The 24110-nt window shown below is 47.2% G+C and overlaps 1 pseudogene; it reads right to left on the reverse strand.

Annotated features, from left to right (window-relative positions):
* Positions 1–3871: 3871 nt before the first annotated feature.
* Positions 3872–22898, reverse strand: LOC136461356 (5'-adenylylsulfate reductase-like 4; annotated as a pseudogene).
* Positions 22899–24110: the final 1212 nt, after the last annotated feature.

A 24110-nucleotide genomic window follows, 5' to 3' on the forward strand; every position in this document is an offset into this window, starting at 1 on the left:
CCGAAGTTCCGGAGTTTGACCAAGTCAGCTGACACCTCGGTTGGTCCGTCCGTGCTGACTGGGCCGACCGTCGTGAGTCGAAGCTCCAACCCAAGACGACAAAATTGACGCGTGCCATCCAAGAGCCCACGGCGCATGTACGGCGACGTTGATTGGCGTCCTGGAGCGGAGGCCCAGGTTGAAAAGCCCAATGTGTTAGCTTGTGTACGTATGGACTCACGGCCAAGTAGGCCGAGACAGCCCTACAGCGGAAGCCCATTTTGCATTTCTCCGTGCTCGCTTTCGTCAACTTTGCACCATTGGTCCTCTGCATTTTTTGTTTATTATATATAAATTATGGCAAAACAATTTCTTTTAGAAACAGGATTTTTATCCCAGCACGAGTTATGTACACAACCAATCGTATTTGCAGGTTATTTGTAAGGCTATATACTGAACTCTTTTTCAGACCATTCTCCAAATGAAAAGCGACACATCAAGGTTGAAGTGGGGCTAGAGTTAGAGACGGCGGCTTTGGATATCTTCGCTAAGCATTTCATGTGCTTTGTTAGTGATACTTTTTAAGAGCATGCTTTTATAGCCACAGCCTAAAAGCTATAATACAGGTTGTGGCAAAACCATGGGCAGAGCAAGGAGCAGTGGTGCTGGTGCGTCGAGTTACTCTAATCAGGCGTAATGGTACGAAATGTTTTAAATAAAGAGTTAAATGCAACAGTGGTCCATCAACTTGTACCGAAGTTTCACTTAGGTCCATCAACTCTAAAAGTGGGTTTTTGGGTTCATCATCTTTGTCAGTGGCGCATTCCTGACCCATACCGCTTTGTTCCAGTTTTTTAACCGACGTGGATGTCCATGTGACGTCCAGGTTGGATCAATAAGCATCTGCTCGTCACGTGAGGGTGGAGGGCATTGGGTAAAATTGTAGGCAGCCCCTTTAGACTTCTCCAACGACTACGGCACCAACCGCATCCTGCACCACACCATCGGCCTCCCGGACTTCTCCCAGGAGCTCCGCTGCTTCCAGACCATCACCTGCTACCAGGCCGTCATCAACAACCTGGACGTCCGCCACCGGCTCCCAGGGGCGGAGCGGGACGAGGCGGAGGGCGTCCTGCCGCTGCTCGTCATGCTGGCGGAGTCCGGCAGCCTCGTAGCGCGCGAGAAGGCCGCGCTCACGCTACAGCGCCTGTCCGCACGGTCGTCGGACACGGTAGCGCCGGCGCGCTCAGGAACCTCTTGGCGGTGCCGGAGGTGCGGCGGGCGTTGGTGGACGAAGGAGTCGTCCGCGTCATGGTCGGACTGCTGGACCGCGGCGCCGCCCGCCGCCCATGGCGCCACCGCTTCCGCCGTTGCCGGAAGCTCCGGCGACCCCCGTCTCCGGGCACTGCCGAGGCAGGCACGGGCGCCCCTGCGCCACTCCCCGGCGCACGCACCGTGGAGGCCTTCTTCCGGACCACAGGCGCCGACGCCGTGAGCAGCTGCACCATCGCGGCGACGTTGGCACGGCCAAGCGCCGCCAGCACGCTCCGCTCGTCCCTGCGCAGCGCGTCCAGCAGCCCGTCCACGACCCCGCTCTTGGCCTCGGGGTGCCCGATCTGCAGCCTCGCAAACAGCTCCCGGAGCGCCCGCGGCACCCGCTTGTCCCACAGCCCGGCCTCGGCGCCGCTGCGAGACCTGGCCAGCGCGGCGCAGGGCCGCACGCCGGACCCGCCCAGCGCCACCATCGCGTCGACGTACGCGTCCCGGAGCCTCGCGAGCAGGAGCGCCGGCGCCGCCAGCAACGCCGCGGCGCGGCGCGCCAACCGGATGCCCTTCCACGACAACGACGCGGCGGCGGCGGCAGAGGAGCCCACCGACCTGCCGCCGCCCAGGCGGGCCACCTTGAGGCGCCGCGACGGTGAGCCCAGGCGCTGGTAACTCCTCCACGCCCAGTACATCTGGATGCTGTGGCGCGGCCGCGACACGAGGCTGGCCATGGTCTGCGTGCAGGGGGGCACCAAGGACCGCTAGCTCCTGCCGGTTCGATGGGCGACGATGGGAACTAGTGCCGCGGCGAGGTGTGGGTGTGCAGCACGCTGCTGGCGAATGGATGTTTATATACTACTAATTGGATGCTACTACCAGCGACGATGCTACGGATCGAGGGCTAAAGCAGCTCAGCTGATCAGTGGCTGGAAATGGAGGTGCCAGGTCAATATGTGTTCACGTGGTGTGATCTCTAGGCTCTAGCCACGTGAATGTGGCCGTGAGGCTTGAATTCTTTCTTGCCGATGCATCGATGAGCGGCGGGCGCTGCGCTAGATGGACGTTGACTGTTGGAGTCGCCCGCATTGAAATGGTCCTGCTCGGCGGGTCGAGGTCCTTGTCGATGCACGCGGGCAGGCGCCGTTGTGCAGCCAGCAGCCTGCGCTTGGATCCCGGTGGCCTCCGCGCTCCAGCGGCCCGACGGAGGCAGCCCTGCGCCCGACGGAGGCAGCCCAGTGCTCGCCCCACGCGCCCGGCGGTCGTGGCCCCGCGCCTGCGGCAGCCGACTGCTTCCACAGTGGCCCACGGGCGGATGGGAGAGCGCCGTCGACGCGCTGTCCGGGAGGCTCGACCTCGGCCTCCGGGACTGCACGCTGCTCGTCAAGACCGGCGTGCTGTCAGGCGACGACGCGGACAGGCGCTGCAGCCGGTGGAGAGTGAGGAAGAGAGATAGGAGGATGGGTTGCCATTTAATAACTCAGGTAAGGACTTAAATGCATTCTTCCACCAACCATTCTGGCGCCAAAACTCCTGCCAAATCCAACGTGGACGCCACATGGACAGCCACGTCGGTTAAAAAACTGGAACAAAGCGGTATGGCCCAGGAATGCGCCACTGACAAAGATGATGGACCCAAAAACTCACTTTCAGAGTTGATGGACCTAAGTGAAACTTCAGTACAAGTTAATGGACCACTGTTGCATTTAACTCTTAAATAAAAGAGAGGGTGGGGTCAATCGTGCAATTTCAGAGGTCACAATCACAATGTCGACACCTACACACCACGAGTCGTCGAGAATAAGAGCTTTGTTAAGGAACACACGTGGAGAGTGATTTTTTTTTTTGATAATGCATGGATAGTGATTGAATGAGACATTTTCAAGTATATATAGCACCTAGAAGGTTCACGTATATAAATCACCAACGCCACCTTCAACACTCATTACACACATCAAGTAACGGTACAGTACGGGATGTACACGTACTACGTACAGCACAAATAAAAGACAGGCAGCTAGCGCATGTATCATCTCATCATCACAGTTATTAGTAAATTAAGCTAAGCTCCTTACTACACCGAAACAACAAGTAAACAGCCGAGCAGATCTCTCTTGTCAAAGCAGGCAGGCTCTCATCATGCATGCATCCGTGAGTGTACATGCGGCGTATGTATGTATGTATGGCCGCCGGACTACCGGAGCGAGCTGCGGCGGCGTGCCTAGTCGCAGCACATCTCGCAGATCCAGCAGCAGCAGAGCGCCGCGATGCTGAAACCAAAACAGGACAGTTCAAGTTCAGTTCATGAGGTTGGCGCCAACGCGCGAAAAGCTCACACGGAGAGATTGGTCGACATGGATGATATATACTACGGAGTAACTCTTAAAGATTTCAGTTTATAGATGGAATTAATCAGGAGACAGATTATAATTACCATCCTTCGATGAAGCCTTTCTCCCCGCGCGAGGTCGTCTTCCCCCGGCGTCCCTTCCTGCTGCCTCCCTGCTCCTCGGCGCCTGCAGCCGCCGTCGGGTAGCCTGCTGCGTACATGTCATTTCAGCATGTGTCCATCCATCCATCCACACGCATCATGATTCATGAATGAACAAGCTAAGAACAATCCTCTGACCTGGTGGCGGCGGCGGCGGCGCCTGCTGCCTGTTGCCGTTGTTCTCCATCCTTGTCTCCTCGCTTCTAGCTAGCTAGAGCACGCACGGCGAAGCTGTAGTGAGCAATGGATTTTAGCTCTCACGGGTATGGTACGTGGTTGCCTACTTGCCTTGGTGCTGTTGCCACCTTAACGAGCCACGCCCGGGTTTATATAGCACAGCCTACGGGCTACGACCTGCAATCCAGCTGCAGGGCAGTGTCCAGTGTGTTGCTGCTACGTAGTTCCTTCCTTGCCGCCTTGGTTTTCTTTTCTTCCAGGTCAAGATAAGGCCAGCCTGCTGTGTGACCACTGACCAATGGAGAGGCAGGGTCGGCGAAGGCTGTCATTCCAGCACGTCTCGCTCGGCATGCAGTCAGAGATTGACAACTCGCCGATTCCCTGTTTGACACACAAGGCACAGTTGCAGAGCTTATTACCTTCTTCGACGAATTTAACAAAGAAATACGTACGTGTGCTGCTGTTAATTAATTACACTTGTCTCCTGCCCTAGCCTTTGCTTTCGCAGAGAGAGAAACAAGACGAATAAAGCCCTGCTAGCCATCGGACCTACACGCGTGCAGTGGACAAGCTAAGTCTGTCCGTGCGATGCGGTTCGTCGGTGGCTGGCTCCGGCTGCGCCGGCTGGCCGGAGGAAACAAACAAAGGTGGCTCCTTTTTCACCTTGGAGTCGCGCCTTTTGATCCAAGTCTGACGTGTGTCTTGCGATATTCAGATGATGAAGAATCAGGTTCCTTCCAGAATGGAGAAAAAGAAGGCCTCTAGAGATGCAAATCACAGCCTTCGCTCGTTCACACCAGATCATGTTGGCCTGGCCTGGTTATTGGTTAGACAAACAGAGCGGATTGAATTGTTTTTCCTCTTCTCATCCAACTTCTCCCAACTACTGTATGAACCTGCGCCCGCTGGAACCTGCATGCACGCGGAGTAAGGATGGCAACGGGATATACCCGTTGATATCGCCGGAACGTTCTCTTCCCCGCTACGAAGAATTCATCTCGTCCCCCATCCCCATTAACTGTCTCGGGTATAGATTCTTGTCCATTCCCGTACCTGTCGGGTATCGGTCGGGTAACAGATACCCGACGGGTACTGCATACCCGATAAACAAGGACACTTGGGGTCGCAGCTTTGCAATCGGAGACGTTTCTTTTTCACCCGGGTATAAGTGTCGGAGTCTCGGAGATAACAAGGAGAAGGAGCGAGGTTGCGAGGAGGACGAGCAAAGGTGGCAGAGAGACCGAACTGAGGAAGCGAGGGGCACGAGCGCTCGTGAGACAGGCGTGCTTGTACTGCTGGCGGAGATGGTGAGGAAAAATTGAACTATGGTTCTTAGAACACACAAACTATATATATGATTGTTCAGATTTGGACCAAAATACCTATGTTGAGCTTCTTTGGGCCTAATACTCGCATGACAGCTCAAATAGTCGGGTTTCCCAACGGGTAACGGGGACGGGTAAACAGGGAACGTTCTCGTACCCGCTATACCCGTCGGGGATGGATTCTTGCCCATTTAGATGCCCACGGGTAAAGATATGATCCCATCTCCGTCCCCTAATGGATCAAATACCCGTCGGGTATCGGGGCTCCGTTGCCATCTTTAACGCGGAGCGCGGCGGCGGGGAGATGCCGTGCCGCCGTCGCCGTCTCGAACCCCACGAGTCAGGTACGAGGCAGATGTGCCGCCCCGTTCGGCCGGAGGAATTTGGGAGTGAAAATCAGTCGTAAACAGTAACTTTTGCACCATCCGAACGGTCTGATCCTCTGTCCAGGCTTACATGCATTCAGTCCAGCAGTGGTATGGTATTGTTGCACGGGTCAGTCAAAGGATCAACGTTCGGTCGTGGGGATAGTGCATCCAAAAAGTCAAGTTTGAGCGGCTGCGGTTGCAGGATGCCCTGGGAACTCACATCCATCTGCATGTCTAAACGTTGAGAGAATTTTGACATTTTCGTTTTCTCCATCCAAAGGAAGTTTTATTCGGCAGAGTTTTGACATTTAATGATGTTTGTCATTTCTAAATCAATGGAGATTTTTTGACTAACTTCTTGTGTTTTAGACTTAGGCCATATTTGTTATAGCTCCGCTTAACCGGTAAAGTAGTTTTTTTTTCTAGCTCCACGAATAAATTTACTAGTGGAGCTAAATATGTTTAGTATAAACGTTTGGTAAAACAACTTCTCACATTAGATCTAGAAGAGGAAGCTGAAAGGAGCTAGTATTTTTTTTAGCTCAATTTAGCGTTCAAATCTTGTGTCTTGTCTCACGTTTGGCACAACTTCCCCTAGCAAATTCAGAAGCTGTTTCGAACCTTTTTTTTTACCAAATAGGTTAAAATAAAAGCAGCTCCTCCAATGGAGTTCCTTAAAGCTCTCATAGAGGGGTGAGAGCCAGATGGAGCTAAAAATATTCTTCTGGCTCCCTCTCTCCTATCTACTATGAGGAGATGTTTTACTTTTTTTTTCAAAATAGCTTCAGCTCTATCAATGATGTTGCTTACGGAGCTAAAGGAAAAAAAACTGCTCCACTAGTAAAGCGGAGCTGTACTAAATTGGGCCATATTTTAAGAAGCTCCACATAAGAAGATATTCCATTTAACCTATTTGAAAAAAAAACAAATTCTGAAGCTGTTGGGAAAGCTGTGCCTATCGAGGCCTTAATATTTCTTATATTGAGTTGCTTTACTATCCTCACCATGGTATTGAAAACGTCTAGAAGAAAAATGAGAATTTTGACAGAACTCGAGTGAAATTCAGCTGAAGCACAGAGTGTATTGAAAATTCAACCGAAATAGTACGACCTCTTACACACTAATGGTAGGGATTGTGCCACCACCCACAACTTGATTGCCATTTTAGTCATGTGGCTATTAAGATATATAAAGAAGGTGGAGAAAGAATAAAGCTTCGAATTTGATCCAGAAAAAAAGTACTGCAAGGTGGCATATACATATATATACAAAAGAAACACAAGTCTCCAAAAACATAAATCTTGCAAAAGATTCACCGTTTACAGAATTGGAGGCTTGTCTTTGTTCTTTGATGTATGACATCCAACATGACCAAAGTTTTCAACTACTAGTGCAAGTGTGTGGGGCTTACGTTTGATGTTTTTGGCAACTGCATGTTCTCAACGGAAGGAAAAACAATCGAACGAACCTAAAAGAAGTTTTCTTCTCGGCGCCTATGGTTTCCCTAGGCGACTCGAGCGGCTCAGTTGGTGGCGTCCGGATCTTCGTCTCTTCCTCCCTCTTCCTTAATCCTCCGAGCGCACCATTGCCTTGGAGATTCCTTGCCTAGGTTTTTCTCCAGTTCTGACTGCCCTCTGCGTGTTTGGTACATTTTGGCCCCGTGTGTCCACGAAAACCCCCAAACCCTAGTTTCTGCTAGCCCTTGCATCTTGTGTCCGCAGACTTCTGGATCACCTTTGGAGTGTTGGCAGTGCGGAGGCGGGCTCCCGAGTGGGGTTCCGATGGAGGGGGTGGAGGGGATGTTGAAGAAACTGCAACTGTCGTCAAAGGAGAAGAGAAGCATCAAGTTTGAGGCGGAGGCGGGGAGCGGGGAGAATGATCGCCCACCTTAGGCGGTCGCGAAGCTATTCTCGAGAGGAACGTTCATCCTGATGTCATGAGCAGTCTGTGGGGTGTATCTGGTGTCCAGCGAGGGGAATCTCATGCAAAGATCTTGGAGATAATGTCTTCTTGATCTCGTTCAACCAAGCGTCGGGTTTGAGGAGGGTGTTGGATGATGGGCCCTGGATGATTTCAAAGGAACTCCTGGTGGTTACGGAGTTTGATGAGGCGAAATCGGTGGATGAATTTGACTTCTCCGTTGTTCCGATCTGGATGCGTGTGGAGCTCCTTCGTCTGGGTCTGATGAATCGGGCAGCAGCTAGGGCGATTGGTGATGATGTTGGAGAGTTCATGGAGGTGGATGCGGATGGAAGTGACTTGGTGGCGGGGAGAGATCTACGTCTCAAGGTCTGGATGGATATCCGTAAACCTCTCTGTCGGGGCATCTTAGCAGATCTGGGACTAGACAAAGGAGATCGATGGTGCCCGATCACTTATGAACACTTGCCTGATTTCTGCTACATTTGCAGGTTGATCGGTCATGTGGATCGCGCTTGTTCGAAGAAGTTGGGGAAGGGTGAGAAAGCCCCATATAGTAGGGAGTTGCGGTATATACCACCTCGTCAGCCGATCGGGGGATTTGGAGGATCAAGGTTGTGGAGAGCTGGGCGTTCTGATAGCTGGAGCAGTGGAAGCAAGTCTTGGTCGGATTGTCCTTCTTGGAGGAAGGATGCAGAGAAGGGAGATGTGAAGGTGATCGAAGGAAGGATGATGGGGAAGAGGTGATGAGCCCTATAAAGGAGATGCAACTCTTGGAGAAGACCCCAGGTGCAGTGAGGACTGAGCTATTTCCAAAGGAGGTGGGCGATGAGCATAGTAAGAGGCACATGAACAGTACCATGCAAAAAGCCTAGAATACTCCAGCCATGAAGAATAAGAAAGGGGAGAAAGATAAATTTGGGGGTAAGTTCAAGAGAGTGAAGAGGGATGGCAAGCAGCAGATGGGGGAGACGATCCTAGGGGGGATACAGAAGAAGACAAGAGGTAGGGGAGAGGATATGGATCTTGATGAGAAGGCTGAGGTGAAGAGGTCCAAACGAGATGTTTCAGTGGAGAAGGCGTCCGAAGTTGAAACTATTGAAGCGAGGCTGTCGGAACAGCCCTGTACGCCCCAATGAAGATAATAGCTTGGAATTGCCGAGGGTTGGGAAATGCCCTGGCAATTCGAGGGCTTCTTCGGTGCCATAAAGCCAAAGAAGCTGACATTCTTTTTGTAGGACATGTGGACGCCTAAGAGGGGGGTGAATTAGGTAACTTAAAAATTCTAACTCTAAACTATGGCCTCTTTTTCTAACCTTAGCAAAACCTATGCAAAAGATAAACTATCTAAATGTGTAACTACGGTTTTGCTAGTGTGTTGCTATCTCTACCGCAAACGTAGTAAAGTAATCAATGTAAATGCGGAAGCTTAAAGAGCAAGGTAGAGATGTGCAAACTCCCGTCGACGACTCTGGTATTTTTACCGAGGTATCAAGAAGCGCGCAAGCTTCCCCCTAGTCCTCATTGGAGCCCCTCGCAAGGGCCAAGCTCCCGGTCGGGTAACTCTGTGGATAGCCTCGGGCCTTCCCCACGCGCAAGTGGGTCTTCGACGTGCCTTCCGGCAAGCCTCTCCCGGATGCTCCCCGCCGTATTCACTATCAAGCTTTCGGCCAAAAACGTCGCGGGCCTTGTTCCCTTCGGTACACGGTGGCGGCCGCACCATAAACGCGGTTGGTGCGATCTCGCAAGACTTCAAGCCCCTCCGATGTACAACTCTTGTGCTTGCAAGCACGGGGCGGCAAGAGGTATGCAAACCTCACTAAACACTAGGCATACACCTAGAGCAAGCGCATAAGCGGTGGTCTAATCAACCTAAGCACTTCATAAAGCACCTACGCTAATCACCTGATGAAACACTAAGCACTATGCAAGTGGAGATCACTAAAATGGTGTATCAACACCCTTGGTATGTTTCCTCAGCTCCACACCTCTCAAATGGCCGGTTGGGGGTTGTATTTATAAGCCCCACTGAGAAAGTAGCCGTTGGGGTCGAATTCCCGCAATTCTGCTACTGACCGGACGCTGAATCGTCCTGACTGGACGCGTCCGGTCGTCCCGACCATTGCAGCCGCGAACTACCGATCGGACGCTGCCAGCGTCCGGTCGCCTGCCACCGAACGCGTCCGGTCGTAGTTTCACGCGCCTGGAACCTCTCTGTACTCGATCGGACGCTGCGTTCCTGCGTCCGGTCTGTTGCCGCCAGCGTCCGGTCCTCGTGTCCGGTCGCCTGTCTGCCGAGCTACCGGTCCAGCGTCTGGTCGCACTTCCAACATCCGGTCCAGCGTCCGGTCGCCTCTGCGAGCTCGTTTCTTCGCGATCTTGCGTACGGCTTGGTTCCTATCTTCATGCTTGGACTTTGCTTGATATCTTGGGTCTTCTCTTATGCTTCTAAGGTCTTTCTTAAGGTGTTGATCATCATATCATCACGTTGCCTTCGTCCAAGTCATGTCTTGCACCCTATTGAACTACAAAACAAATACTTGCAAATTCATTAGTCCAATTTGGTTGTGTTGGTCATCAAACACCAAAATCCAAAGTAAATGGGCCAAGGGTCTATTTTCCTTACAATCTCCCCCTTTTTGGTGATTGATGACAACACGACCAAAACAAGCAAATAATAAAAAATTTTGAATTTAAAAACTATCTATTTGCTAGGATGCAATGCAAAGGGCAAGGTTATATGATGCTAGAAAGTCCTACTTAGATACCAATTGAAGACCATCTTGCCCTTGCAAATGTCCCCATGTGGCATTATGGATTAAAGTCTTGTTCCTTATAAAATCTTCCCATTACTTAGACTAATCCATAATCCACTAACCTCCCTTTTCTCGGACCATTACTACTTGTATACAGATTAATGCTTGCTTTTGGTCCTCTAAATTTCTCCCCCTTTGGAATCAAACACCGAAAAGGAAGACATTAAGCACAAGGGAGGGTCAAACTTTGTGATCCTTTGCATGTAGAGTGGAGTGGATCACAAAATTTGACTCTCACATTATATAGACTAAGCTCCCCCTAAATGTATGCATATATATGGTAGAAAGCAAAGCATATGCATAATTAGCAATTTATTGTACAAGAGAGTTTAATCTATATAATGCATGGAGAAAGCATATAAAAATGAAATGAAATCAACATGATGATGCCAATTGAAGAATGATGCTTAACTATTGGGACTCCAATTTCCTTACAATGAGACTACTACACATGTGATGGGTTTGAAAAATTTGATACTATTTGAAAAAGTGTTAGTCTCAAAGCATCCAAGTTCTAGAAATTCCCCCCCCCCCTAAATATGTGCACACAAATGTAGAATACTTTGTAAAAATCATGCACATAGATTTTAGAATCAAAAATACCACTTGAAAGATGACATCTCATGAATGTGAGAATCATTTTCAAAATGGATATTCAGGAGAGGTTATCTACAATTTGGACTTTGGCACATATTAGATGAACAATAGTAAGACAAGCTATGTGCCGTGCTCCTAAACAATTGTGAACCATGTAGGTTTGCTCCAAGGGTTAAAAATGAAACCGAGTAAGCCTACCATATGATATACCTAGTGTATGCATGACAAAAGATATAAGAATTCAAATGCAAAGATAGGCATGAAGAGTAACTAGATGCTCAAAGATACCAAATGTAGGAAAATTTAAATCAAATACCAATTGAAGTAAATTGAATCTAGTTACCTAACATGGGAAGGGGAATTTGGGTCCATAGTATTCACTAACCCACTTGGCAATTACTTTGTCCATCATGATGCACCCCATGAAATGCACCCAACTTTGCCAAGTCTCCAAATTCCCCGACGTCCGACGGACTTCTCACTTTCCTTTCGGGATCCAAACCTTCTTGGTGCTCTTCATGTTTGAAATGATTTCCTTTGGCACCCAAAAGCGTTTGACCCCATTTTTGGCTTGCTTGTTCACCTTGATGGCCACCACCTTGTTATTTTTCTTCTTCTTCAAGAGATAAGGTGTGGAGGCCTTCTTGTCCACCTTGTTGGTGTAGGTGTTGGAGAGCTTGCTTGTTGGCTTTTTCTCTTGCTTCTTTGCTCCTCCCCCATTCTTCACCTTGCACTCATAGGACTTGTGGCCTTCTTTGTGACACACATAGCAAACCACGGTTTGTCCTTCATCAAGCTTCTTCACTCCCTTGACGGTGTTATCTTGATGAAGTTGGGTTTGCCTTGCCTTGCCTTTTACTTGGGTTAAGTCCTTGGTGAGGCGAGCTACTTCTTGCTTGAGATGCTCATTTTCCTTTTCAACCTCTTGTGTGTATGTATCTACAACAATTTTCTCAACACAAGCTTGGTTGCACAAAGGTGAGTCTAGACATAAATCTTTACAAGAAGTAGAGGCATCCTTTTTAGACATGTTAAGAATAGAGCTTTTCTTTTTAAATGCCTTGGTGAGGGTATTGTTAGCGGCTTCAAGATTAGCAACTTTATTAGTTAGCTCATCACAATGTTTGCACATGATTTCCATTTTAGCAAGCAAACTTTGATAATTATTTTGTGAGCTAGCTAACTTTTCTTTTAATTTTTCATTTTTCTTTATAAGTTGCTCATCATTGATTGTGCATTCATTTGTTGTTGCACTAGCCTTAAGTTGCTCAATTTTAGTAGATAGTTCAACATTGAGATTAGCAAAATTCTCATATTGTTCAAGCAAAGTTTTGTATGCTTCTTGTGAACTATCTACCTTTTCTTTTAAACTTTTGAGTTTATTTTGTTGACTAGTGCAAACTTTAGCATATTTAAGATTTTGTTGCACAATCTCATGATAAGAAGGCATATCATCATCACTATCGCTCTCACTAGAGGATGAGCTTTCGTTACCTCATGCCATAAGGCACACACGAGAAGAGCTTGATGATGAGTGCTTGCGCCCTCGCCTCTTGTGATGGTCTTCTTCACTTGAAGAATTATCCCATGATCTTATTGATGTGAGGGCTTTGTTCTTGCATGCCTTCTTCTTTGTCTTGGGTGTGGGCTTGTTTGGACAAACTTCCACAAAGTGCCCCACCTCGCCACATCCATAGCATCCTCTCTTTCTTTGCTCGTTTCTTTGATTGGTGATGTGACAGAACCGCCTAATTTATACAAGATCAAGTACGGTTGTCCCCGCTAACACGTTGACACACCCATACTTTCACTCATATAAACCCGGTAGTCCGCCGAGTGTTCCGAAAGACCTCGGTAAATCAACATCACAACCAAGATCGCGTGATTAAGCAAATACACATCACATACACAGGGTTGCAGCGGAAATAATATTACAAATGGGTTCACAAATAAAAGTACCAGTTTGGGTTTCAAAACCGCTTAGTGAAAACAACATAGCTTTCAAATGATCACATTAATATAAGTTCCAAATATATTGCTAGCATAAGTGACATCATTCGACAAAAGCATATAGATGAGAAGTAAGTAAAGAATCACCGAGCCCACGGGCGGTTAGCCACCATCATCAACAGGTCGAGAACATCACCTGCAATAAGGTGGGATAAACCCTGAGTACTCGAATGTACTCAGCCAGACTTACCCGTCTTAAACCAAAATAAAGCAACACCAAGGATTATGCATGGCTTTCTTTAGTGGGCTAGCTGACTTGTTTGCGAAAAGCATAAGCTATCATGAAGAAACCATTTTAAGTACTTTGCATCATCTTTATTATGACCTATCCATCTAGGTAAGCACCTGTACTATAGCAATCACTTGATTAACCAATAACATCCAGTTAGCAATTTAGCTTTAGCATATCCCATACCATCCAGATAACCATCATTGTTCCATAATAATTACTACGATGTCGTAACTCGAGTCAAGTGCTCACTATCCAGGAGCGATGGCGATTCGAATCAATTCCTAACCAGCTGGTGATTTATTCCTTACATAAACCTCACTCACCCGCTAAAGTGAGGTATTGATCACCGAGTCAACTATCCAGGAGTCTCGAGTTTGCCAGGAACCACATGTACCCAAGGGCCGACCGACTGCACTTTGGTCTTATCATCTCACCCCCGTGTCCTACCACACCTGCTTCGGCACAGTGCGCTGCGGGCAATCTACTCGGCCCGAATAATCTCCCAGCTTCGCGGTCGGAAGGTACTTTATCCAGCCAGCTAAATGTAAGGCATGCGTTCAACATGACTCGAGGGCCAACAATAGTCGGTCCTTAATCGACACAGATGGAAACTAACAGCACCCCAGAACCCTGTCTGGTTGCCTCCAACTTTTCCGTCCGGTCTCCAATTATCCATCACACATGGTTACTTCCAGGATATCATTCTTTCCATAGCTAAATTCTTCCAGTAACCACCTATAATGTAGGTGAACGGATATCACCGATTGCTACCGGTCTAAGCAAGGCTAAGCAGTTATTCGATCCCAACCTAACAGGGTAATAAGGTAATAAGGTAGGCAAGGATAGTAATAAATGCATCAACGGTTTCAATCAACTCCAACTTAATACAACAATATATAAACTCATATATATAGAAAGAATTGCTTTTATAAATTAGGAGACTTATAATGCTCCGGGGCTTGCCTGTGATCCGACACAAGTCAGTTCAGTTAGCTTGCACCGTCCTGGTGACATCTCAGGTCCTAGCACTCGCTTAGTCCTTCCATCTTTGGGATAGATCCATCAAACACTGTCTTCGGGTTTGGCTCCAACATCTCATCCTTCACGTGGTGCATCTAGCGTACCTAGATGAGATGCAATATGCAAGTGCATAAATATGAAGAATAGTACCATGAGACGCATCACAAAATAACAAGCAAGACAAGCATAGTTTACACTAACACACTTAAGTACTCCGCGATGCTTAACTTAAACATCACACAATTTATCGTGCTAAGATGGCAAAGGAGACGACAACACCAAGCATGACACAAGTTTTCCCAAGATCTCAGGTGCTCTAACTCAGTCATCATTCAAAGCATACGTCACACTTAACAATATACAAGCAAACACTATAATTGGAATCTGCCAATTTCTGGACATGCAAACAGCAGCTACAAGATTTAGCTATAACTGGAGTTACACAAATCCAAATGACTTGCAAGAAGTCATTATGGAAAGCTTATGAAATTTTCTACAATTCATCTTTAATCATCTTAGCATGATTCTCAAGTTAACTAAATCAAATATACCCATTTACAGAAACTGGTCCACAATTGACAGAAAGCAGTCATTTCTGAAACCCAACTTTAAACAGGCATAACTCACAAACCACAAGGCCAAATACCACCAAATTTTAACAAAAGCTAGATACATGAATTATCTACAACTTTGTTATTCTCATATTAAGATGATTTTACAGTTAGAAGGGTCAACTAATGCAATAATTGCATCTCTGTCCAAAACATAGACAGAAACTGACATGCCACTTTAAACAGCTATAAATGGAGTTATACATGTACTATAAATGTGATTCTAGACTTTTTAGAAATCTTACCAAATTCTAAACAACTTTGTTGTAAACACCTAAAGCTAATTATACTATTAAGAAGGCCCCACAATAAGAACAAGGAAACCCTCTCTGGGTTTGAGCAGAAACAGCCACAGAGATTTAAGCAAGTATAACTCAAGATCTACTTAACCAAAAATCATGATATTTAATTTTTTGGAAAGCTTAAGAAAAGTACTACAACTCATGTATTTTCACCAAGTCATGATTCATAACTTAACTGAGCCAATTAATTCAAACATGCAGAACTGTTCAGAGTAGAAGCAAAGCAATACAGGGCATTTGTTATTTTTATAATTCTTAAAATATAAATCCTAAACTCCTGAAATTTTTACCAGACAACAACAATCACCTTAGTAACACTCCACAAAAATTTCACATTTATTTGAGCATAAAAACTGCAGTTATGAAAAAGACAATTAAGACTAGCATTCAAACCCTAACCTGCATAAATCTATTTTTATGGCAGAAACTTTAAACTCAAGAATGCCATATTATAGATCTAATGCATATACAATTTCACAAGGATTCCAAAAAGTCCTTATTTACTATTTTACGATTTTTCTACAAATTACTACGAATTTTCAAAGTGGAGCATTCAAATCTGCCAAAATCAAAAGAAAAGGAATCTAAATCTTGCACTGGGGTCCCTGCAGAAAACATATATTAAATACGAACAAATGAATCCTTTCTGGCACTATTCACAAGAGTCACTGTCTATTCACTTAACCCCCTGGAGAACATCATATTCATGCGCGTGGTCCTTCTTCTTCCTCACCTGGCCAGAACAGAGCAGCGTCGTCGGCGCTCGCGATTCAGGCGGCTGTGGTCGTCGTCGGCGTCAGATAAGTTGCAGGGGAGCTCCCACGGGCCTGCACACCCACGTGTGGCCACTCAGTTAGGCCGGAGGCGGGCCAGGTTGGCCTGGCCACGCGCACACGCGTCCGCGGTGGCCACGACACCGGTGGCAGCGCGCCATGGCGGTGAAGAAGGGCCGGGGAGGGACTCGAGAGGCCAAGGAGAGGGCGGCGGAGCCGGTGGTGCACGCGGATGGACACGAGGAAGCTCGGGGCGGTGGAGACGCGGCGTGGCGAGCTCGGCCAGCCGGCCATGGCGGACGCAGCCGTGCTCAGTGCACGCGAGCATGGCACCAAGAGCGAGAGAGCGCCGGGGGAGGGCAGAGGGAGTGAGGGCGAGTGCGCTGGGATTCGATGCTTACTCAAGTAGGGCGCCTGGGTGCAGCAGGGAGGTAGGCGCACGCGTCGGCATCGTGGGGCGCGCTCGGCGGCATGGTTGCCACGAAGTCAATTCATCGAGTACGTGGCGTGCGTTGCTGTGCCCAACTTGGAGTCCGTTTTTGGCATATTCGGCTTGGATTCGGACCTGGGCGCCTGTAGCAAAGTTGTTGTGCACAAGCTGCTCTCCAACTTTTATTAAGGGTGCCTAGACATTAAACTCTTGGATTAGTAGCTAATCAAGCCTCAAGTTGATAGTGTCAATGCGTTGACAGCGATTAACAAACTCCAAAAATTGAGGGTCATAACAAGGTCAAATGAGTGCCATCTTTTTACATGCCCTTCTCCATGAACTTAGCTCCAACTTCCATTTTGGGTTCAAGTCAAGTTACTTAACGAAATTTGGAGAACGCGAGACGTCAATGCCGATGTCGACGAATTTCTAGACTTAGAATATTTCTAAGTCCTGAAATCAGCAGCAAATTCGATCTTGTGACCTCGATTTGACTTACTTCCAAGATGATCTAGCTCTTCATCCAAAAACAAAGTTTGTTCTACATGATATGGACTACAACTTTCATTTAATGTCCAACCTCAAAACTGGTATAGATCCTGCTGTTCTACTTTGACCAAAGTAGGATCACGATGAAGCTTAAATTATCCTTTTTGATCCATTGGAGCATTTTCTTGGCATTTGCCCAACATGAACCTTTCATGACTTTTGTTGTAGAGTTCATCTAGAGTCATTTGGGCATGGTTGCAAGATTTGGTTGACGATCGAGAATTCCATTCACTTTATAAAATAATTCAAGCAAGGACATAACTCGTCATTTCATATGACTTCTTGATTCCAAACTTCACGAAACTTTTCCATGGATCAATATAGATGGGTATTGATGTGAGACACATGAAGATATCCCAATCACACCACCCAAGCATATATCTTAAAAAGGGGTCTATAGGCGAGCAAAGGTGCAATATCCAAGTTTAGGTTGAGGCTCGTTTCTATAGGTTGGACCTTGACATCTTCATCATCACTTAATATGCTATGTTTGAGCTCAAACCCATTGCTTAACTGGTGGCAAACACCTGAGGTGTTACAGGTGAAAATGAGGTCTTGGATTTGGATGGGCACACCCTTGACATTGAGCTTTTGAATCATCTTCTCCACCTTATTGATTAGTTTGATTGATTCTTCATCAAGGTCAGAGTCAGAGGAGGAAGATTGATCATCGTCACTTGAATCTTCATCATCATCATCATCATCCTCATCTTCTTCTTCATCTTCACTTGAGGAGCTTGAGCTTGAGCTTGTCTCAACTTGCTTGCCCTTCATCTTCTTCTTCTTGCTACATGCGAGAGCTTTGCCTTTGCTTGATGAAGAAGCTTCTTCTTGACCCATCTTACGTGACATTTCAAATGCCACTAGCTTGCCAATCACTATGCCCGGGGTCATGTTGCTCAAGTCCTCCATGTTGTGAAGGATGGTGATGATGCTTGCATATTTCTTTTGTGGTAGCACGGAGATGATCTTCCTCATGATTTCCGCATCATCTAGCTTTAATAATCCTATTGAATGGAGCTCATTGATAATTAGATTCAAATGAGAATACATATCACGAACAAGCTCATCATCATTCATAGCAAAGGAATCATAATTTTGCTTAGCTAGACAATATTTTTGCTCACGGACATTACTTGTGCCGTCATGAAGTTCTTGGAGTTTTAACCAAATTTCATGTGCCATATTTAAAGTAAATACTTGGTTAAAAATATCCATGCTAAAAGATTCAAACAAGCAATTTTTAGCTCTAGCATTAAAATGCAATTCTTTTTCATCACTCTTTGTGGGGTTTTCAGGATTCTTAATGGGTTTCATCCCATCGCGAGTGACTCTCCATACACCTAAATCAACCGCCTCAAGATGACAAGCCATTCTAGCCTTATAATAGAGGAAGTTAGAGCCATCAAATTGTGGAAGCCTAGCGGTATCCATCCCAACCACTCAAAATAGCGTCAGCTCAACGGCGGTTAAGCCAAAAGTCCAAAATGAGCCAACCGGCTTTCATACCACTTGTAGGACGCGTGGACGCCTAAGAGGGGGGGGGGTGAATTAGGCAACTTAAAAATTCTAACTCTAAACTATGGCCTCTTTTTCTAACCTTAGCAAAACCTATGCAAAAGATAAACTATCTAAATGTGCAACTATGGTTTTGCTAGTGTGTTGCTATCTCTACCGCAAACGTAGTAAAGTAATCAATATAAATGCGGAAGCTTAAAGAGCAAGGTAGAGATGTGCAAACTCCCGTCGACGACTCTGGTATTTTTACCGAGGTATCGAGAAGCGCACAAGCTTCCCCCTAGTCCTCGTTGGAGCCCCTCGCAAGGGCCAAGCTCCCGGTCGGGTAACTCCGTGGATAGCCTCGGGCCTTCCCCACGCACAAGTAGGTCTCCGACGTGCCTTCCAGCAAGCCTCTCCCGGATGCTCCCCGTCGTATTCACTATCAAGCTTTCGGCTGAAAACGCCGCGGGCCTTGTTCCCTTCGGTACACGGTGGCGGCCGCACCACAAACGCGGTTGGTGCGATCTCGCAAGACTTCAAGCCCCTCTGATGTACAACTCTTGTGCTCGCAAGCACGGGGTGGCAAGAGGTATGCAAACCTCACTAAACACTAGGCATACACCTAGAGCAAGCGCATAAGCGGTGGTCTAATCAACCTAAGCACTTCGCAAAGCACCTACGCTAATCACCTGATGAAACACTAAGCACTATGCAAGTGGAGATCACTAAAATGGTGTATCAACACCCTTGGTATGTTTCCTCAGCTCCACACCTCTCAAATGGCCGGTTGGGGGTTGTATTTATAAGCCCCACTGAGAAAGTAGCCGTTGGGGTCGAATTCCCGCAATTCTGCTACTGACCGGACGCTGAATCGTCCTGACCGAACGCGTCCGGTCGTCCCGACCGTTGCAGCCGCGAACTACCGATCGGACGCTGCCAGCGTCCGGTCGCCTGCCACCGGACGCGTCCGGTCGTAGTTTCACGCGCCTGGAACCTCTCTGTACTCGATCGAACGCTGCGTTCCTGCGTCCGGTCTGTTGCCGCCAGCGTCCGGTCCTCGCGTCCGGTCGCCTGTCTGCCGAGCTACCGGTCCAGCGTCCGGTCGCACTTCCAGCGTTCGGTCGCCTCTGCAATCTCGTTTCTTCGCGATCTTGCGTACGGCTTGGTTCCTATCTTCATGCTTGGACTTTGCTTGATATCTTGGGTCTTCTCTTGTGCTTCTAAGGTCTTTCTTAAGGTGTTAATCATCGGATCATCACGTTGCCTTCGTCCAAGTCATGTCTTGCACCCTATTGAACTACAAAACAAACACTTGTAAATTCATTAGTCCAATTTGGTTGTGTTGGTCATCAAACACCAAAATCCAAAGTAAATGGGCCAATGGTCCATTTTCCTTACACTTTTCTTGTCGGAAACAAAACTAGATGAGAAGAGGATGATTGTCCTCAAAAAGTTGGGTGTGGAGAATTTGGAGGTGGTGGATTGTGAAGGAAAAGGCGGGGGCTTGTTGTGTTGTGGAGGAGAGGAATCAATGTGGTTTTGAAGGGTAAATCGAAAAACCACATTGATGTGGAGATCCTGGAGACTGGTGGACAAAAATGGCAGTTTACTGGGATTTATGGCGAACCCGAGTTGAAGTATAAAACTTGGGAACATATGGAGTGGTTGAAGGATCAAGACAATGAACAACTCCCCTGGTTGTGCGCGAAAGATTTTAATGAAGTCCTCTTTCACCACGAGAAGGAAGGGGGTGTCGGGGACCAATACTAGTGTACCTGAAGAGGAGGAGCTAATGGTCATCAACATTGATTCAATCGACCAGTCAATAGCGCACCTACAGCTCTAACTGACCCCCAGATGCGCGGGCTCCGCCTCACCAAACCCCAAGGCCACGGGCTCTGCCTCACCTGACCCCTGGGGGCGGGCTCCGCCTCACCCAACCCCGAGGTCGTGGGCTCCGCCTCGCCCAACCTCTGGGGGCGGGCTTCGCCTCCCTGACCCTAAGGCCATGGGCTCTGCCTCGCCCGACCAAAAGGCCACGATCTCCGCCTAGCCTGACCCTTGGTTTGTGCTCCGCCTCGCCCGACGAGGACCCATACCACCGCCAACCACTCCAGATCCAAACGTATGGGCCTGGGTCAAAACTCTGACATCAAGGGAGAGACCGGCACACCCTGATGTAACCTGTGGCCACGACGGGCCATACCTGAGGATTCACATTAAGAACAATGTCGGGCGTACTAGTGCTGTTCTGCCTAACCCTCGTACGAACACTGACAGGCACGTCAGTTCACCACGACGTCCGCCAGGACGGAGTGGAGCACCATGACCGGAGGATGACGCCTGCGCATGGCACCAGTGACAGACAGGACTACGACGTGGAGCCGTCCCTCTACAGGGTCAGTGGGACCCACATAAAGGAGAAGGACCCGGCGATCCTAGTGACCTTCCTCTCTCTTGTTCTTCTCATTTTCCTCCACTATAACCCACGCTTTCCCTTGGCCTATAAAAGAAAAAATAGGGCGCCTCATGAAGGGGATGCCAAACCGATCGACCCATCAAGATCCGATACAGATCCGTACAACAGCACGACACGAACGCACAGCTGAGCAGCGATCGAGCTCTTAGCACCCACTCACTCCTTTCACCAGAGACTTATGATCCTTTCCCTCTCTCGCACGTTTGTAATTAAACGCTAGAATAGCTCAAGCTGTGGGACGTGAATCCTACTAAAATACCACCATATCTATAGTTCTAGGCAAAATGCATGCTAAATCTGCAGTGCATGGCATTTGAATGGTTAAGGTGCAGCAGGAAATAATACCTGTAACATCTTTATAGAACATAGCATGGGAATTCATGGCCCGAGATCCATGATAACGCACACGCACTGTAGAGTTCAGAAGGAAAATACTCGGGAATGCACGAACTCCATACCTTGACAGTACTCTGCAATTCAGATATAAAGTTGAGTTGCATACCAAATATAGTAAAATCTAGCTGCAGTGTTTATCTCTTTTAGAAAGACGCACCATGGTTTGACATTAGATTCTTCAAAAGAAAAATGAGCAATTGTTGAGAAAAAAGATGACAGCTTTTGAAAATCTGTCCTGAAAATTTTACAAAAAGGACACTACGAAGCATAAAAAAGAATAGCGACAAAATCTTCCCTGTTCTGCAGCACAAGTGCTACTGCCTTTTGCAGCGTCCCATCATCCCCCTGATACATAAAAATGAGGGGTGAAGTAACAGACACGAAGAGTAGCCATTCAAGATTTGAGAACAAAATCAAAGTCCAAGAAGCATGACTAGTTGTGTAGTTTGGCCAGTCAACTTTTGTATATAAATCTGAATGTACAAGAAACGAAGGGGCAATATTTTCAATATACTGCCAAGGAATTGGTAAAAAGTGGAAGCCTACCTAACTTACATTGGTGCCCTCCAAAAAGTTGAATACGCTCTTCTATGCAGCAGATAATCAAAATGAGTTGTTGAGAAAATTGAATCTGTGTTATTTAATTTAACTTTTGACAGCAGATAGCAATTGATAGACATTCAACGGAGAAGAAAATGTTCACTTAATTAATGGGCATATTTATCGTGATGGTGTGTGCTTACAAAATAAAAGAGATTCCATGTTCAGACTAGCTTTTGCGTGTATATCATACAGAAATGGAAGTCAAACCCTGAAGGTGGTACAAAATAAAATAAAGAAATGCTACTCATTTTAAACCTGGGCATATATCTACTACAATCAGTCCAGGCTGCCCAGCACAGATCCAACATAAGAGTCCAGCTGAATTCAAATGAACTCAAAGGTCATGGATAGTCATAGGTAACAGAAAAGATTCTCTGCCCTTATACAGTCAGGCAGCTATAACTCATCTCCGGTATCATCAAATTACTTCCTACCAGCACCGCAAGCATCAATACCCAAGATATTCAGCAGAATATCCGGGGAGGCAGTTGAAGGGACACCAAATGCTTAAGCTTTCAAGCCAACTGATCCTTGTTTTTTTTTTTTTCATTCCAACAGTCAGGAATACTGCCATGGACACTGAGTTGAGTCCGTTTGGGCATCACGTTGAAACTACTGAACATCATCTTGGAAAGACTGACAAAGAACTAGTTGTAATTGTAATTTATAAAGCTGGAATATATGAAGAATTCATCATGAGCGGAGCTTAGATCGAGCATTAGCATGAGATTCACGGCTTCAGGAGTCAATCAAATCACAAAGGTGGATAGAAGCAAAACGACATGGAATATTTAAAATTCCCTCGCTCCAAACGGCAACCTGGCAGCGCAAGCAACCGGACGCCAATTTTTCTGCAAGAGAGATGGCGAGATCAAACGACAAAGCGAAACCCACCTCGACGACGCCGGCGCGGTGACCCCGGAGCCCCAGGGCGTCCACCGTCCGACAGGAGGTGGACGCGTGACGCATGATCACGGCGGCGGCGGGCAGACCGAGACCAACCCCTCGCCCGCGGCGACGAGGAGGGGAGGAGGAGGAGCGCCGCCGCCGACGACATGCAGCCTGTTCGTTTCGCTGTGGCTCGTTGTAAACGATCGTAAATTTTCAGTCAGGACAGCACATAAATCAATCAGCAGCACTTCTTTACGAAGCCAGCGACGATACGAATCAGCCAAATAAACAGGTGATGGCCGCGCCCGCCGGAGGAAACCCTAGCAGATCGCGATCCCGCATGGCGCGAGACGTCGCGAGGCCTCTGGCTCCGACTCCGAGCGAGCGAGGAGGAGCCGGCCGGGCCCGGGCCGCGGGCGCGGGAGTCGGGGTGGGGCAACGGTCGGGGAGAAGAGAGGAGAGCCGGAAACGACGGGGCGGTAGCTCGGTCCGTCGGTCGCTTGCTGCTCGCTCTCTCCCCGTCCGGGTATGGCCATTTGTTTCTTTTCGGTGTCTTGCTGCTTTCTTTGGCTCTCACCGGTCTCGGCCTAGAATCTCATTGGTTGGAGGACTAGGACTAGGATAGGAGGACAAATCAAATGGAGGACAGCGGACAGTTGATCTCAAAATCAAAGAGGTCGAGGTCACATTGGTATTCCGAAGCAAGGGAGATTCTATGATACTAACTCCCTCCCAAAAAAAAGATGTAATTCTAAGTATGGATTAAGTCAAACCTTATTAAGCTTGACCAAATTTGGAAAAAAATATTATTAAAATTTATGAATTTAATAATAATAAATACACCATAAAAATATATTTCATGAATAATCTATTAATATTTATTAAGTATTAGTTTTTTATATAGTTTTAGTCAAAGTTAAAACTGTTTAACCCCTTGAAAAATGATAATTATATTTTTTTATTGATAGACGGAGCACGTGACAAGATCAATCACCGGATTACACGTTTACACACCTTGTAGTGAATGCGATTGATTAATGCATTGTGATCAGGTGCGATGTGAATGACCTACATTGGCGAGACGCTCAGGGCCTCCAAATTGGACAATACTCTCTCCATTCCACTGTGTTTGTCTATGACTTCATAGTGATTTGTTACTTCCTCCATTCCAAATCATAAGATATTTTGGCTTTTCTAAATACTTAGTTTTTGCTATGCATTTATATATACATTATGTTCTTGTATAGTAAAAACAATGTATTAAAAAAGCCAAAATGTTTTATATTTTAGAATGTGGATGGAGTATTTAATAAGAGCATGGATGCTTATTTCACATTGATCTTTTTTACCTTGAAATTAACCATTTGTAGCTACTCTC

This window comes from Miscanthus floridulus, chromosome 6 (assembly GCF_019320115.1).
Source record: "Miscanthus floridulus cultivar M001 chromosome 6, ASM1932011v1, whole genome shotgun sequence".
Taxonomy (NCBI): Eukaryota; Viridiplantae; Streptophyta; class Magnoliopsida; order Poales; family Poaceae; genus Miscanthus; species Miscanthus floridulus.